Source organism: Amblyomma maculatum, chromosome 4, assembly GCF_055883805.1.
Source record: "Amblyomma maculatum isolate TAMU_Amacu chromosome 4, ASM5588380v1, whole genome shotgun sequence".
Lineage (NCBI taxonomy): Eukaryota > Metazoa > Arthropoda > Arachnida > Ixodida > Ixodidae > Amblyomma > Amblyomma maculatum.
Window position 1 is genome coordinate 17,235,630 of NC_139347.1, and position 19,184 is coordinate 17,254,813.

At 44.8% G+C, this 19,184-nt stretch overlaps 1 long non-coding RNA gene across 1 annotated transcript in view; it reads left to right on the forward strand.

Annotated features, from left to right (window-relative positions):
- The window catches only part of LOC146190343 (uncharacterized), a 288,846-nt gene extending 270,075 nt beyond the window's left edge, over positions 1-18,771 (forward strand). The window contains exon 4 of the long non-coding RNA XR_014706535.1: positions 18,613-18,771. This is a non-coding gene — a long non-coding RNA (uncharacterized LOC146190343). The remainder of the gene's footprint in view (positions 1-18,612) is intronic.
- The last annotated feature ends 413 nt before the right edge of the window (positions 18,772-19,184 follow it).

Genomic DNA, 19,184 nt, shown 5'->3' on the forward strand with positions numbered 1-19,184 from the left:
TCTACTGCCGCGCTACCTCGGCGAATTTGTTCTTTCCTGCCGAGGAAGCAAATAAACGTCCGACGGGAAAACTTTTTTGTATTGTTGCCCTATGTTTTCGTCTTTCTTCTCGTGACAGTAACAGATGCAGCGCGGGAACTCTCCTTTGCCTCCCAACTGTAGATTTTGTACCCATAAATAAATTCAACGAAGCGCCTGTTGCCTGACGCATGTCTGCAATCTTTGATCGACTTTCTTTTATGAAGTTTTATTTTTGGATAGGGCGATATTTCTGAACTGTCTTCCGCTTTTTCTTCCGATGCCATAGTTACTGCGCTATTAAGCCCTGCAGAGTGCCTGGCGCAATGATAAAAGTGGACAAATGACACCAGTATCTTGATGCAATCCCGAGTGTACTGCTTCGAAGAGACAAGATTTTTGACGGGCTGGGGAAGGAATTATCAAACCGAAGAGCAAAAGGTTTTGAAATTTTGGAGAAATATTGTAGTCGTTAACCCACCTTTCTTTCCGCATATTACATTTCCACCGCATAAAACCAAGGCATACGCGTGGAGGCAGCCTTCGTTACTAGTACTGTAGTGGTATAGTAATTTACATCTATGAAGCACTCACCAACTCTGCAGCATAACGAAACTGAATCATTGTTATTAGGGTGCTTAAAGTTGTTTTGCAACACCCTTGGTGGAGGAAGAAACCTAAGAACATTGGGTATAATTTTATGACATATGTGAATCTAGAGTTAGGAGCAAGCAGAGTGACATCGCAAGAATCTCGCTCGTTGCTAGCGTGTAGCCTCGGCGATAGTCCTGGTTTCATGCAAACACACAAAATATCTTCAGTTTATTTTTCAAGGCGCGTTGAGACATATGACAACAATACCTTATTTATCATAGTATCCAAGCATTCGTGCTAGGACGACTGACTCGGTAGCTCACACACTACAGTTGTGTAATGCCGGAAGTATGCAGAAAAGAGACGAACACTGTTCGCGTACATTGAATCGTTCTTTGCGAAAATTCTATGCGAAAATCGCTTTTAGTCTCTGTTAGTGGTATGTGAATGATTTTACAGCTGAAGCCCAAGTAAGAAGTGGCGAATTTCCGCACGGTGTTTTGGACGTTTGTACTAGATTGATTTATCAGAACACATCTTTGCAAAAAATTTGTTACATGCATTTATCTTTGCATTTGTCCAGGCGTGGAGCTCCAACGTTGTGGCAGAACACGCTTCGGTTGCCTCACATCTCTTTTCCGCCGCAGTTTTTCTGAGGCTTATCGTGAGCGATGGCCGTACTTCCAAGTGCGGCATTACACGCGTAAACATCATCTGCGGGCTTAATGATTTCTGTTTTATTGCGATAGCAATACTGCGACAGGTTTCGAGCCGTCGCGTATCCTCAGCGGACGCCATGTTTGACCATGAACAGCAACCGCTTCAGCCGAGCTCCGCCAGATGGCGGCACCGTCGGCGTACCGCGCGCTGCAGCGGCGCCACTGCTTCGCCGAATACATGGTTCGTCGCTGCTTCGGACTCGCCTTGTTTGCTTTGCTATGCAGGCTGCTAAACTGAGGTGCCAGCGACAAGCTGCGGCAAGGAAGCGGCAACGTGCACAAGAGACAGTAGAAGAACGTGAAGAACGTCGTGCTAAGCGTCGTGCACAATATGAAGCTTGGTGACTACGTTCTAGCTATCCGAGTGCTTCCCCCTTGTCGGCTACTGATGAAAACATGACTGCTCAGGAACGCCGCAATGCCACCAAGTGAAGACGGCGTGCTGAAGAATCGCCGGAAGAACAGTCGTAACCACTGTGTCTCATGTGTTACTCTATAGCCAAATTATCGAACCACACAAGCTACGCCACAAGTGAACACACAAGCGTAGCCATGCGGCCACTGCTAACGCACTTTAACAGGCTTAACCAGAGCTAAGCCCCTGCCACTTTTTTCACCGGTGGTTAAACACAAACAATAGAAAATTGCACAGCACACAACTTTCTGTACAATCGTGCGGCATCCGTCAAGCCACGAAAATGAGAACCATTCCCAATCATTCCGTGATTGGATAAAAAAAACAGCTAGGTGCCAAGCCAGTGGAGTGTTTGTTCAATGCCTATAGTAACAAACTTATAACCGCAAAAATACGAGCACTTTTTTTATAACCCGTATCTCTACACGTAATCCTCACTCGTTCACGATGCGCCGTTGCGTTAGTAAGAGTTAGCAAGGCATATGATGCCCGACTCGCTCATGATTAGGACAAATCACTGAGAACACATGACAGACATCTCAGGATGGTAGTGAATGCGTGAAAGCAGAAGTGGTGACACCTACCGCACTCCTAAAAGAGAAGAGGAGCATAAATTGTTATCGCTATCTACATCATAAGCAGCACCATCAGCATGCATGCATTATATCTGGCACTACAGCACTCTGCGTGCCCCTGTTAATGTTTGGCAGGGCTGCCGCCTAGTCAGACGAGGCTGGCGGATTTGAGAGTGAGTGAACATTTCAGAAATAAAGAATTCAGCAGTAATTAGATGTTGGAGCAAAATTTTCATGTCTGTTCATGAGTGGAAGAATCGCGCTGCCATGCAGGAACGAGAGAAGGAGGTGCAAAATACGTCGCTAGTGCCGAAGAATGCAAGCACCACCAGCCAAGTGTATAGACTGCTAAGCCGAGACTGACTTGCAAAGTAGGGCGGGCAGCACCTATCATCTCACCGAAAATGCCTTACACTGGTCTTAGAAAAGATTTAAGGCTGACGCTTTTCCTATAGAAGACGGAACATTCGACTAGATTGTTTTCGAGGCTCGCAAGTTTGAGCACTTAGTTTACTTAGTTCGGGCGGGACGCACAAACAGACTCATATGTGTGAGGTGCATGACGAGTCACCGATTTTGACAGAGAGAGGATTAGGTAAAAAGGTGCGGAGGTAAGTACTGCCCCATATTAAAAGCACGCGCGAGTCTTTTTTCGTCCGTGGAGATTGTATCACGCAGTTCAGCGGCCTTGAGCATACGATTGAACACAAAAAAATATTTGACTGCATCCATCGAGACTAATTATAAGCATGCGATAGGTTTATTACCGGGACTCTCTAGTCGTCTAGCACCATAACTTGGCTTAAGTGGTTCCACTAGCGTACGCTGTTTGTTACGCTCGACAGCAGCTTGCTCGACCCGGCCCCGCTGCAGTGATACGTATGCACGTGCTGGAGAGCATGGCGCCTAGACGGACAGTGATTACCGTGCACTTATGTTCCTACGCATCCCGTCGGATCAGAAATCGAAAACGCTGTTCGAGACGCGAGTTCTATGCATTGACTCTCGCGGTCGTGGATATGCGTTCTTTGTGACGGAAACCTCAGTAAACGTATAAGGCAAGCACTGCCGGTGTGCCGAGTTCGGCAGCAATAGCATCGCTGACTCTATAATTTACTTTTACTAAGTCTTAAAGGCCTACCGTTTTCAAACGCGCATCATATCTGTATTGGCTCGTGTCTCCTCTGACAGCATGTTTGAGGAGTAAGAGCAAATGAATGTTGCACATTTTCAACTTTCTGAAACTCAGTTTAGGTTTGTCTTCCGGTTGACAGCCAGTATGAAGTGTCTACCGAGAATTGAGATAAAGTTCGCCACGAAACTAGCATAGAGTGAAGGAGGACACTTACCGCCGTATTCACAAACACGCCTTCACTCGAACTTCTACTCCAAGCAGCCCTCGAGGCTTGTTTTTCGTTTCAGAGAGCAATCTCCACTCGAATCGCTCCTCCAGCGGTGGAGAAAACTTGAGTTTTCTCGAGAATCTCGAGTCTGCGACGACGCTACCTTGGCCGCTCCTCGACCGCCACTCCGCTTGTAAACATGGCCGACATCGCATCGCTCGCTCGCTGTGTGGAATTCGTTCTACCGGTATACCAAACTTTTCACGAAAGAAGATACGACAAGGATGCACCGAACCTTTCTCTAAAGCATCAGCTGGGAGAGACAGTGACCTGGGACTTCTGGCACGCTATCGTTTTACGAATGCGGCCATGGCTAGCCTCCGCCCGTCCCTGCCGCTCACGCCGAACATGGATAACCGTGATCAGCCACCGACGTCTGTGCTGTTTGATCTTCGCATCATCGCAGTGCGCTTGTGTGGCGCGGGCACATTTCAAGTCATCACTGGATAAATGGACAACCTTTTCTGAGCCCACCGAGTGCAGAATTGAGGCGCGATTGGACCGTAAGTGGTGAGCACCCCCGCGGCCGGAGTCTAGCGGCGGCGGCGCTCTCTCCGTGGCTCGCCCCGCGCGCTTCCGCAGACGGCGCCGAACTTGTGGGGGAACAACGTATTGTATGTAGTAAGCTGGCGAGCACCGGAGGCGCGGTGGGACTGTGCGGACATCTGTGCTGCACCCCGCGCATCAATGGCTTGCTCGTCGCCCGAGGGTACGTAGTACGTCTTCGGACGCGCGGCGCAGTCGAGGGAGCGCGTTGGTTTGCTTGTCCTATGGAGAGATATTCGCGGCCGACGAAGAGCATGGCTTTTCAAGCACGTTTTCAATTAGGGTTCCCGACTTGTTTGGAAACCGCACGCGGTATTTTCTTCTGGAGAGTAAAATTCATTGTACATGAGCTGCAATGCGCTGCGAATCAAGTTTAGCTCGCCTCCGAGCCATGCCCGTAAGAGTTCGCGGCTTGTAGTTTTATTTTCCTGCAATATATTTTGACGCCTGTCAAATCCCGGCAATAAAAAAAGTCTGTCAAAGCCTCGTAATAAAAAAAAAGTATGTCAAAGCCTGGCAATAAAAAAAAGTCGCTCAAAGCCTGACAATAACAAAAAGGCAAAGCGGCGAAGGCCGAGCGTAGATCTCACACCAAAAAATAAACCGAAGTATTCACACCATTTCTCGAAGCCTACGTCACCAGCAGCGACTGTTGGCAGATGCAAAAACATTTTCGGCCATTTTTCACAGCCGTCCTTTACATCCAGCTCACAAAACAAGTTACACTATGCTGTTAACATCGAGGTCGCTTGCGAAAGTTGTTTAGAAGACTTGACATAAAAAACTGAGCATGTTACACAGTTCAGCACGCAGTTTTCGGGCCAAAAGTTCATCTTAATCTCGTCCCCATATGCCACTTGCGCTGCTCCGAGTGGAGGAGGTATTCTCGAGGAGAACTTGTCGGAGGAAACGCAGAGGGGCGTTCTTGAATCAGAATCGGCACTGGAGTGGAGTAGCGGCTGTATTCTCCGCTCCAACGAGTGGAGGTGGAGCGTCGAGTCGAGGCGCGTTTGTGAATACGGGCGTTACTGACGCATGCGTTACTCCACCGGCAGCGTAGCTAGTGGGCCACGGGGGATGAACCAGGAATGTTAATTTAGCTTTCAAGACCGACTTAGGTTCGTCTCTGTGTTCTTCTCTTACATGACGCTATGTTCTTATCGTCGGGCACTCATCAAACACCGATAAAAACTTTTCACGCTTAGTAATGTGCATTTCTAAATGTATAAGTGCTTTTTCCAGCCACCCCATGGGTTTGCGCTCACGCGCATAACTGGCACTGTTTCCAGCTAGTGCAATGCCGTTCCCTGGAAGCGTTGGTTTCCCATAAACCTTGAAAGAGGAGGAGATAGATGGGCACGTGTTATCATGATGGCTGCGAGTTTTTTGTCAAAAACAAAGGCAACACCGGCGCTTATATTTTCCGCTACTTACATCTCATAAAGCGCAGTTCAGTTCAGTTCAGTAATGCAGTCGTGTCCGACTCTTCGTGACCCGTTGGACCATATCACGCCACGCTTTATGGTCTGTCACTATCTTCCTAACATCACATAACTTCATCTGCAGCGCCTTGAATATGCCATCTAACCATTGCGTTCGCTGCCTACCCCTTCTCCGGTAACCCTCAACCTTCCCAACATCAAAGCTTTTTTCAGCGACTCCTCTCTTCTCATCAGATGAAGAAAGTAGCTAAGCTTTAACTTTAGAATTTTACCCTCCAATGAGCAGTAAGGGTTTATGGTGGACAATATCGACTGATTTGATCTTCGGGAAGTCCAAGGAACTCTCAAGAGTCTCCGCCAACACCACAATTTAAACGCGTCAATTCTTCGGCGGTCAGCCTTTTTCACAGTCCAACTCTCGCATCCATACATCACAACTGGAAAGACCATAGCACGAGTTATACGGATCTTGGTTGGCAGTCTGATGTCTCTGCTCTTAACTTGGTGGTCAGTGCTAGCCATGGATCTCTTTCCCAAAAGCAGGCGTCTCATAATTTCATGGCTGCAGTTACCTTCGGGGCAATCTTGGAGCCCAAGAAGAGAAAATCTGTCACGGCTTCCACTTCTTGTTCCTTGATGCTACAGGACCTGATAGGGCAAGACGCCATGATCTTTGTCTTTTTAATGTTCAGTTTAAACCCAAACTTCTCACTCTCTTCTTGTACAAGCATCAGAAGTCTCTTGAGTTCCACTTCACTTTCTGCCATTAAAGTGGTATCATCCGCATATCTAAGGTTGTTGATACGTTTTACAGCAATCTTCACTCCAGCTGAAGACTCCTCCAGACCGGCCTTCTTCATGATGCACTCAGCACATAGGTTAAATAGGCAGGGCGGCAGCATGCAGCCTTGTCTCACTGCTTTCTCAATCGGGAACCAATCAGTAAGACCATGCTGAGTTCTGACTGTGACCTGTTGTCCTTCATGCAGGTTCCTGAGGAGACAGATGAGGTGAATTGGAACTCCCATCTCTTGGAGAGCTTGCCAAAATCTGTTGTGATCTACGCAGGCAAACGCTTTCGCATGATCAAAGTAGATGAGCTTCTGGAACTCTCTTGCTTTTTCATGATCCAGCGAAGGTTCGCAATCTGGTCTCTAGTTCCTCTTTCCTTGTGAAACACAGCTTGCACGTCCGGAAGCCCCCGATCCACATACTGCCGCAGCCTACCTTGGAGTATTTTCAACATAACCATGCTAGCATGCGAAATAACCGTGATCGTGTGGTAGTGGGAATAATCTTTGGTACTGCCTTTCTTGGGAATGGGGATGTAAACTGACCTCTTCCAATCCTGTGGCCACTGTAGGGTTGTCCAAATTTGCTGACATAAGTTAAACAGAACGTTAATAGCGTCATCGTTAAGGTGTTGAAGCAACTCAGCTGGAATGCAATCAATTCCGCTAGCTTTGTTCATAGCAAGGCTGGCTAAGGCCCATTCAACTTCACTCTTCAGGATGCCCGGCTCGAGATCAGTGATCACAACCATCTTATGTTGGGTTTGCACATCCGGGTCCTTCTTGTACAGTTCTTCTGTGTATTCTCGCCACCTCTTCTTTATCTCTGACGCTTCAGTGAGGTCCCTGCCTCGTTTGTCCTTTATCACGCCCCGCTTAGCACAGAAGCTTCCTTTGATATCTTTGATTATCTTATACAGAGGTCTTGTGTTTCTCAATTGGCTGTTGTCCTAAACTTTTTTGCACTGTGTGTTCAGGAAGGCATTCTTATCTCTCCTTGCTATTCTTTGAAAATCCGTATTGAGAACCTTGTATCTTTCTCTTTCACCCATAACTTTTGCCATTCTCCTTTCCTCAGCTATTTGCAAAGCCTCTTCAGATAACCAATTCGCTTTCTTGCATTTCTTTTGCTTTGGAACTACCTTAGTAGCAACTTCTTGTATTATATCACGAATATCAACCCACAACCCTTCAGGCTCTCAATCTTCTAGATCTAATTCTTGAAATCGATTCCTCACTTCCACAGCATATTTTGATGGAATTTGATCCAGATCATACCTGAAAGGCCTTCTAGTGTTCTGCGTTTTCCTCAATCGAAGCTTAAATTTGGCAACAAGAAGCTAATGATTGGTGCCACAATCGGCCCCAGGCCTTGTTTTTACTGCTTCTATAGCGCTTCGTCATCTCTGCCGGCAAAGGATATAATCAATCTGATTCCTTTATAGACCGTTCGGTGAAGTCCATGTGTACAGGCACCTCTTGTGCTGTTGAAAATGAGTATTCGCTATGACCAAGCTGTTTTCTTGACAAAACTCTACTAGCCTCTGCCCAGCTTCATTTGACTCGCCAAGACCGAACTTGCCTGAAATTCCGGATATTCTTCACTGCCCACCTTAGCAGTCCAGTCTCCTATGAGAAAAAGGACTTCTGATGATGGAGTGTTGTCTAAAAGGCATTGCAGGTCAGCATAAAATCTCTCAACATCAGCTTCTTCAGCAGTAGTGGTTGGTAAAGCTACTTTTTGTTAAATGAATAATATTGTTTTCTAAAAGCAGTACCAAGATCAAGTGCTTTCAAAAAAATTTCTGTTGCATTCAACAAATGCTGAAGTGTTTCTGGACAGCAAAAGGTGCTTAGATCTACTGCAGACTGAATAGTGTTCGTCATTTTTTTTTTTTGAAATTCATTGATTTGGAATATGACAGTGTGTGCAAAACACGTCATTCGTAATATTACATCTGAAAAAGACAGGCATATAAAGCCTAGCATATATGAATACTGACACAGAAAATGCCGGTGAAAAGGAATAATGAAAACCATTAAAGCAATTCAACCATATATGTTATGTAATGCACGTTGCAAGGTGATGTTTCCAAATCTACAGAATAGATTCATGATATCAGCGCTTCTGTGAAAGACACGTTGCATCAAACTTGTTTCACCACATTCAGAAGGTATGACGCATCAACTTACGTAAGTGTGCTGACGGCAAGTCTCTACAGCTGGCGCCTTTGTTTCAGTGTTCGGGACCCTGGAAAACAAAATAAAAAAACAAAGTTAGTTGGCATCTGCATTTCGAACACTGAAGCAAAAGAATTGTGGTACTTTACTGTTTCGCGACAAGTGCTTTAGGAACCAGCCACAATATATTAAAGATCAAAGAAGCGATGGCGTCAGGCGGAATAATTGATACAATTTTTTTTCGCGCAGCAGTCCAGGCTTGGTATTCTTTAATTATTTTTATTGATTTTTGCAGCACACAATTCGCCCTGTCGGAAAAGGAAGGTCACACTATTTACAATCCTACTATTTACGACCTCGGTCTGATTACTTAGCGCCCAGAAAATGCGTGTTAGGGGCCCGAAATGATTGGGCATTGTGCAGAATTGTATTCTTCTTAATAAAAGCGTTCATAACCGTGGGTAATAAAAAATCCATTGTGTTGGCCCAAGAAGATTGCTGCTTCTGGAAGATATGCAATACGCGAAGCACGCCTACTCTCTACTGTAATTCATTTGTGCAATGATGACGATCGAAATATCCGAACTACCGAAAAACCAGAAATCCAAAACAACTCACTCACATTTATAAAAAAAAAAAATGCTGCCCCTCATCAATGCCCGACATCGTATATAATCCTTGCGTTAACATCGAAGATTTAGTTCAACTGAAATTACTATGTTTGTTTACATGAGTCCCACGAGCTGTAGTTCATAGCCTTCTTCAGAGCACGAAGCACAATTGGTGAAATGCCTTGCGTGAAGGGGAGTGTGAAAGCTTTTCTGAGTTGTAGTGTGACAAGAAGTGAGTTTACAAAAACTCTTCATCCCGCAAAGTATGTTAAGGGATGAGATCAGAGAGAAGAAAAAAGGATAGGAGAGGTAATAATGAAGCTTATTTTCTGATCAAGGGAAAGATACAAAAAGATGAACAGAGAAAGCACAATGCCAGCCTAGTATGAAAACGTTTGGGAGAGTAAATAAATGGAGAATACAAAGGCGTTTCTGCAATGCATGAACGCTAACTTAAAACGTGCTCAGATGGGCGGAATTTTCGGCGTCCTTCATTACGGCGTCTCTCAGAGCTTCAGTTGCTTTGGGATGTTACACCCCACAAACCAAACCAAAACGCGCGCTCAAAGTGTTAGGAATTTGTATTTCTGATAAATAATGCACACGTGAATAAGCTATCGCTACGGGTTTAAGATGAAACTATGGCGACATCTCATTCACGTGAATCATTGAATGTGTAAGTGTTAGAAGCAAAATTGCTTTTACGATCAAATTTCTTTCATTGACGCTAAGCACGCTCGTTGTCAATTTATTACTGTATTTGTAGCATACTTTAGCGCCTATAGGTGGTTCCAAATCTGATTTGCTGCCACCACACTCAGCCATGGCACATGACCAGCACATCTCCCAAATGCCCTGACCAGCGCTCCTGTGAAGTTGGCCTTATCTCATGTCACACACATTATGTAGTTCACTTCGGTGGCCAGTCAGCGTTGACCTATGTAACCTGGTGTGCATATCACTTGTCGACCGATAGCACATTTTCGTCACACCAACGTGTAACCTGATGTGCATTTCACTTCTCGACTGATAGCACGTTTTTGTCACACCAATGTGTCACCTGGTGGGCATTTCATTTCACGACTGTTAGCACATTTTTATCACACCAACGTGTCACCGGCTGTGCATCTCACTTCTCGACCAATAGCACATTGGATGGATGAATGAATGGAATATAGGAGCGTCTCCTTTAAAACGGGGTGGTAGCAGTAGCTGTCATGCTCATTTTTCTCCCTATATCTTAATTATTGTTCTAGATTGGTTAACTATACCATCATTCTATTTATTAAGTTCTTGTTTCTACATTACAAACATTATGTCATTTTCTGCTTTTAAGCCACCAATCTTCCAGTCGTTTTTTGCTAGCTTCCACCGCCGGTTTGTTCACCCGGCCAATGGTATATCTAAACCCCAGAGCTATAGGAAGAGTGACTGCGCCTTCATCGACTTCCGTATGGATACCATTACATTTGAGTATATTATGGTCAATTGTTTCACTGGAGTTACCACATACAGCACATGCGTCATCTTCATTGTTAAATCTCTTTTTGTAGCTGCGGGTTCTAAGGCACCCTGATCTAGTTTTAAAAAGTAGTGCACTGCCTCTTGAGTTATCAAAGAAAGCTTCCTTCCTGATCTGCCTTTTCCATGCACTTTCGGTATAATTCCGCACGCTGTTTCTTTTCCATCGAATTTATCATTTTTGTCCCACCAACGTTCCACTTGGTGTGCATTTCACTTCTCCGCCGATAGCCCATTTTTTTTTTACACCAACAGACGCAGGCACTTCTTGTTAAAAATACCATTGGAGCTCTCGCATTAAAAATATTCTCTGTGTGACCTGGCTGACTGTGAATAAATGGTGAGCACATGTGTACCGTGCCCACAGGTCCTATAGCAAAGCACCCGGATAAGAACGAAGGGAAGAAAAAGAGAGAAGCACGTGAGCTGTTCTAAGCCGACTTCAATATGTGTATTGAGTAAAAACTAATTAAGAAATAGCAATTTATTTGCGGCAATACGCAACTGTACCTGATGCACTTCTTCGTGCCCGCATAAAGGGTTACCAGAGGCTTCACTCAGATTCGTTCTAAACAAAGCTCAGTAAAGTGGCCATCATTTCAACACTGGTAACTTAGACAAGTTCTTTAGTTGTCTGCCCTTAAATTTATCACCCATTAGTTGCACAACGTTGGCATAGAGCGCTAGAGCTTGCACGCTACCCTGGCAGCCGAGCTTCAAAGTCTTATAAATTTCATCTCGGGCTTGGTTGTTCATATTATTCAGGGGTCTTTTAGAGTGCAACAGGGCGGCACAGAAAACAAAAAATGCTCTGTTTTTGTTTTGTCTATCATATGTTATCGTCTGCGTTTACGATGCAAAGGACCCTCCTTCCTGAAACATCCTTACCCAAGATTTTGTAGCGTTAGGTACACTGGCCGAGGTTAAGCAGTTTCGCATGGCTTCTGGAGAGCCGTGCTGCGCAAGTGCGAGGAGCAGTGACGTCACACGGCATGCAGCTGGAACACCGGAGCCGCGCGCTCTGCCATCGACCCACGCGCGCCTCGCCGGTCTGCGCATTCCATAGGAGAGACGTCTTAGCCGCGCCAGACAAGCTGGCACCGGCGCGTGCCCAGCTCTGCGCCTCCGTTGCGTAGTAGCCTAACGCTACGTATAACCTGGCATAGCCGTGCTAAGCCACTTCCATTTTTTCTGATAGTCTGTAGCTGTTCGTTGCACAACAGGTGGAAAAAATGAGACAGAGAATAAATGACGAAATTGCAAGCAAATTGAGTGAAACTGAAGCTAAGCACTGCTATGTCTTATTTAGTGCACTTGCAAAAGCTAAGTTCAGGACCAAGGGCAATTACTTTCGTTTAATTTACGTTCGGGCATCCTATGCTCTACCTAGTTCCGCAATGGAGATCGATGCGTCTATTCCAAATAGCTTATTTACTCGGATGACTTAGGTCACATCTCCACATGTAGAAGATAATCAAAACTCCGACTGTGGTATTTAGATTTCCTCACAGTGAAAGTGTCCACGCTAAGATATCAATAGTTTAAGCCGGCTTGGATCGCATAGCCGCTTTAGGCATCTTGTCGAAAGCACATTCATACTAGTCCTAAATAAGCAGCTACGACGGCAGCGCTTTCCTTGAAAGTACTAAATAGTTGGTATTATGTTGTTATCTGATGGTCATCGGCAGACAATATGCCGATAATATCGATTAATTATCGATATTATCGATTTCATTCCCTTTTTCTTGGGGGCCGCTTTTCATGTTAACAAACAGTGTGAAAAAGCGGTTGAAATCTTTCAAACTGTAATAAAAACTGCGGTAATGTTTTGTACATACTGGTCACTGCTAACGAAAGCTGCATATAAGAATGCAGTTAACCAAACATTCTATACTCGATTTGTACAAGCATCAAAATCCGTAAACTATTCGTTCAAACTTTTAATTTGTATGTTTGACAAATTTGTTGCTGAATGCATGATGTCGAAACTGTTCCTGAAAGACAGGCGAAATTTTTACCTTCGGATGCTACTATTAAAACAATGCCCTTACAACAGGGTTTCATGACTTCCTATGCAACTGCTCGAAAGGGAGAACAATATATCAATGCCTAATGCGAGTGCCGAAGAAAAGGCTTTGTTTTCAAGAAAATGAAGCATTAAATATTCAGAAACCTCATCATCGGTGAAGTTTAACGAATGAGGTCCAAGGGTTTTTCTCTACTTCCAGCGTTCTCAGAATAAACTTTAAATTCGGCCCGTCTGATTTCTTCTTAATAGCAATTTCGATTGAGTCGCTCGATGTGAAGAACTGCGGATTGATTGAAGGCGCCATCAGCACCGAGATTGCGTTTTAGAGCGCAGCTCTTCGGCACCCGTTCCTGGGCTTTGCGGCGTCGGCGTTGTACTTCGTAACAAGTTCCACTGTCACTCTGACCTTCCTTCCTTCCCTTACGGTGCGATTCAGGTGTCCACAGAAACAAGTGTCACAGTTATTGCGCCTTTCCATTGTAACCAGCTCCACTTTCACTCCTACCTTCCTTCCTTCCCTCACTGCATGATTAAGGCGTCCACAGGAGCAAGTGTGACAGGTACTGCGCCTTTCCATTCCTGTGAACCAATTATGAAAGACACGCTTCAGAGCTCAAGCGGAAGACGTGACCACACATGGTACACGCTGCTAAGGTAATAATTCATGAATAATGCGAGAGCCCGCACCGAACTGCAGGGTAACATGTGCAGTAACCGAGAATTCACACACTCACAGAGAAAAGGCATCATATTTTAGTGTAGATTTTATATATACAGCTAGTTTGATGGTCCTGATCTCTAGCCGATTGCCCTTTGGCTTTCGAGGAAGGCCTGGCCCGTGTCTAGCCCGTCTTCATTTTCCTTTGAAACATATTGCTACAAATTCGAAGAGACGCTTGCTAACTTTGGCTGCAGAATTTTCAAGTCAGTTCAAGGTATTTGCGAAGGTTCTTTCTTCTTGTCTGCAGCTTGTGGCATTAGTCTCTTCGCCGCGTAACGTTTCTATGGGCCCACACGCTGCTTCCCGCAACTTCCAGATAACTTATTTGCTCTATTCATTTCTCTGACCACAAAACTTCCTTCATTACAGTCAAGAACTGTTAGTGGAGTGTTTTTTGAAGGAATATGTGCGAAAAATAAAATAGTTGTCTGTGATAGTACATACTAGTCTTGGTCGAAATCTTTGTCTCAATCTATCGAAAAAGAAATAGCTGATGAACTGCGCTCAAATTTCACATTAGGAAGTAAAGTAATTGTCGGCAATTTTTTTTTGTGCCTTTTACAGTCGCCCTCTTTTTATTAGTCTCAACGTTAACTACTGCACGTTTACTATTCATGGGCTCGGTAACAATTACAATTGTTATCGGAATGTATCAAACAACCCTAAAAAATCAACGGTGTAACATATCACGACATGACACTCACTGTAAAGCGTGCACTGCCACTGCTACATAAAGTATGTGGCAAAGCCAGCTTTAAAACAAAATGTTGCAAATTTTTATCTGTGCCCAACAAGAAGGTTACATGATGCGAAACGATTTTTATAGCGAGAACTATACTAGACTGCCAGTAGAGCATTTCACGGTGGCCGGGCGAGGTCAGTTGTGCGCATGCGCCGTTACCACGGCAACTGGAGAGGAACAGAGGATGCGGCGTGCGCTTCGCCGTCGTCGCGGCCGCGCGGCCGTTTCACCATTGTTGTCGCGCGCGCCGTCGTGCGGATTAGATGTTGTGCGCATGGGCCGACCCCCATGGTAACAAGAGAGACCCCACAGGTGCGCCGTGCACTTTGTCGCCACCTCGTAGTAAGCCGCTCTAACATCCAAACCGTGCGACGCATGCGCATCATTGCGTATAAAGAGACGAAGATTAAATAGGCTGCTGTATCACAACGTTTGACATGGATGCAGAGAATAAGAGTACATCCGCTGCTAAACGGCTGTATTTACAATATAAGATTAGCTCTTCCAATAATGAGGTGGTCACCTGGCACATGCCTACTCAACAAAGAGAGAATGAGCGTAAGAAGGCGAAGAGAGCAGCGGAGACGCTCGAACAGAGAGAGGAACGGCTGGCCAAGCAGAGGTGCCAGACTGCCGCACGTAATATACGGCACATTGCCGCCGAGATGAAGCCTATGGAAGACGTCAGTCAACGGGAACTAACTGAAGAAGCAGTGCAAATACACATATCATGGGGCAGTCTTCGTCTCGGTCAAGCAATACGGACAAAAGATGTGTATACTCAATGTCTCTCATTGCTAAACATACAGTAACCACAACAAGCTCATCTAGGGAAACGTATCTCTCGCCACGTATATCCTGGCATAGCCTAGCTAAGCCACGGCCATTTTTTCTTGCTTTTGATGCACGAAACGACGACAGAAGTTTCGTCTGCAAGGGTACTGTAACTGTGAGAAAAATTTGCGTCACAAACAATTTCTGCCTTCTAGTATACTCTACCAAGTATGCCTCTGCTTGCACTTTCTGAAAAATTAGGGAATGAAATGCTTAGGGAATCTTTTCCTCTGTGTTTGAGAGTAGGAGATGCAACTATATTAGAAATGTAATTGAAGGTCGTTCAGAATATTTAATAATTCTCTTTGAGCTTGAAGTGTAAGGGGACAAACCTGACGAATAGTTGCATATTAAATGCTTGCGGGCATAACTGGAGGCACTTGAGCTTTGCGGTCTTTAATATCAAAGCATTAGTACTTCTTGAAGGCGATAACTCTCCGTCGGCAACTCTTTGTAGCCGCGGTAAGCACTCTGTGTATAAGTGTGTATAAGATAAAGAGAGGAATTGACATTGGTGGTAGGAATGCCAACAGGTATCGAGTGGTAGATAATTGTCATAATGAGGAATAAAGTTAACATTAACTCATCATATTATGGCTAAGCATTCGTCGTAATAAGAGGATGAGCAATAGGTCAACAAATACAGGGTACCAAGCTAATTGCACCAAAGATGACCAAAGCCAGCAATGAATAAGGGCGCTATGAGTAATTATTACTAGGCTAAATCAAGAGACACCCATGAGTGAACAAAATTAAAGATGGCTGATGAGGATACAGCGCAATTAAACATGACTAAGCGTTACTCCGCAAAATCAAAAACGACAAGAGTCAAATGCACCTCAAATAGAGAAAGGCATATAATTCCAAATGAAGGTATATCCACTAATGACGTCAGCCGAATGTCATAACGTTGGGGATGTCATGTTAGGCGATGAACCATGAAGTAATTCGAACCGGTCGACGCCATCGCCTGGAGGGCTATTTTGAAGTGAATTCAATATTACATTGATAAGTTATATATGACTACAAGACAGACTTAGCGAAATTAAAAGTGGTTCAGCCCTTTGACACATTACGTGAACATACTCCATGTAGATGTTTCCACGCGTACAATATGATGCAGCTTGCAACAATGGATAGTTAATAAAGGCGTTTTTGAAGAGTTTTTCTTTACTGGATATATGGGATAAATATTGCGCATGATTTCCTATTTGCTTGGTTTTGATCCAATTTATCGCCTCTAATATTGCTTCTTTGTATGTGATATACATTTTAACTAGGTGATTCAAAAGAGGACCCAGGGGAATGAAATTAACAAGTGCTTGGAAGTTGTCCAATTGAAGGACTAGTCGGCATGTCGCAAGTTTTATATGCACTAACGTAAGATAACGATCTTGAACAGCCTGTTAACATTGTACTTATAAAAAGCACGGGCTTCTATCTGGCAAATTTACTATTAGGGAAGTAACCTTTCGTGACTTATATTAGGTATAACATGTTCCCTTAAACCATTACTGCCCACGAATCCAGCCGCGAGATTTACTTCTCGAGGTTCATCACTGCAAATTTTTTACATTCTTCTTGACTTTATCACAGGTGAAGACTTCTATAATATTAAAGGGTTGCTCTCTCGAGCCACCTACGATCCGACAGGGAACCATTATGATAAAGAACCATTTTGCTCAAACATCGCCACAGAGTGACTGAGCATCCTTGTTGCAGTATTATTGAGTGTAATATTGGTAGCGTTTTCTGCCTGTTCCTGGCTGACGGCAACTACGGCATACATTTTAGGCTACGTCTTGTTACTAGCCATACTGATGCATTCTCGATGAGACCGCGAGTAGTCTTCTTGCTAAAATATTGTGCATAGTATACAGGCAGCGATGCCTGTTTACTACGTCTCTGTTTGCATGCACTGCAGCCTCGCATAAGCCAAGCACAAGAGGACACCGAGTAAAACTCTCAAGTGGCGGAACGCAAGCTGTTCCAGGCTTCTATAGCACGCAGAAAAAAAAACGGTATATAAACATGCCAGCGCCAGTGATAAAATGTATAAATATTTTGTAGTAATAATGAAATCCATGTTTAATCTGAGGGCAATAAAACTGCCTGTCAGTTACGGGCTTCCTGCCTCCTGTCGTACTCCACCAGCTAATTAATCGCGCTCAAAGTTTCTTTACTTTCTGGCAGTCATAAGCTTTTCGAAAGCTAGCCTGTATAACACAAACACGGGGTCGGCTTGTAGGTTCTTACTCCCTTGCGACACCCGAGCGCTGTCTCCATGAATGAATGCACTGTTGCAGCGCCCACGACGGAAGCCCCGGGTGACGTCTGCATGTTTTCGGACTCGCAATAGCTCTCCGAGGCGTGCTATAAGGGACATCGCCGTCTTCATAGGAGTCGCGGTGTAAACGCGAGCGACGCATCGTCTGTCATGTGATGGATGACTAACCTGCATCACCATGACGTGAGAAGGCGACACCTGATGGAGACGGTGCGAAGCAGCCCGTCTTCGCACGTGCCGTAGTCGTCTCTGTGCGATGGAGAGATTTCGTAAATAATAAAAACAAAGCGGCGACTGTGTGTTTTGGTTCGCTTGGGGGCGGCGAGATCCATTTCCCACGGCGGTTTGTGGACACCCCGTAGACCGAGGCCGTGTGCGTAGCATTTTTTCACAGGATGTTCACGGACGGCGACGTTTCCCCAATGGGTCACAGTATATCTCGCTTATGGTGACAGTTCGCCCCGGTCTCGGGTATGTGTCTATGGAGAAAATATATTTATTGGCTTTCTTCTACTTTTTCCTGCTTTTTCTACTTTTTCCTGCTTTTTGTGGAATAAAAACTGTTTTTTTTTTTTTCTGGCACAATGTATATATTGCTGAATAACTTGAAGTATGACGCTTTTCTATGCTGGAATGAGACTATGACGTGCGTCAGAAAATGACTGTATGAAAACAATCTCAAGAATAGAATACATTGCTTGGACATTATTAGGTCCCAATAAAAAAACAAAACAACAAATAGCCTTTTGGACACTTCTAAAAGAAAACCTAATTGCAGCGTAGTAGGTACATCCAGCGTGGGAGGATAAAATGTCGCAAACGCCAGTACAACTGCTGAATGACACCACCTGCTGGATGAGCTTGCGAGTAGTGCTGATAAGAGGCTGTTTTGCCAGGGCGCCAAGGCTTAAAATACGTGCCATACAGCAACGCTCTGTGAATATCTTTGGATCTCAGATGAAAAGTCCTTATGTTGATCGCATGCGCGCGCGCATGAATGCCTGCATGTGAGCGGCTTTGAGAAGGATTGGGGACCCAGGAGGATACTTTTCAAGAAGACGCGCAAATGTGTACATGAGAGAGCCTTTAATTCATTCACAGTATACATTGTTGCGGTAACCCCTGTAGCGCTGCCTTTTAAAAGAGCGGTCTTTTCATAATTTTTTCTTATAATTGTTTCAAGGTCTGGTACAGCGAGCTCAATGGGCGGCAGTGGCCAGCGGAACCCTGGACTGAGGGCAACTGACCATGGGTAGAATAGGACGAGATCGGCGGAAAGGACTCCTGAGGATGCAGCAGGAAGACACCTCTTAGGACGCCTCAAAAACCTCCGAAAAATAGCATAGGGGTAAATAAAGTTTTTGCTTTCTTCCTTATAATTGTTTCACAAGAAAAGAAAGGTAAAGCTGTCACACTTGTTTTGTGGACACCTAAACCGGCACTGCATAGCAACTGGTTAAGTCTTTGACCATCCAAGTTTTTCAAGGCCAAATATTCTTCCATGCTGACGGCATGCAAAACCTAGCGTACTGAAGCTTTCGCTTCAAAACTCTAGCTAACTTTCCACCAAAATATGTGGTCTATAAAAGAGGGGGGCTTCTATCCTCTTCAAGCACCCTCCGTTAGGAATCTCCTTTCGATGGGTACCCATCCAAGCACTTATCTTTGAATATGCCTCACCTTCCGGCTAATCGCTACTGATCACCATCCCAGTATCTTAACCCTCCAGGAGGTCGCTAAATCCATAAAAATTGA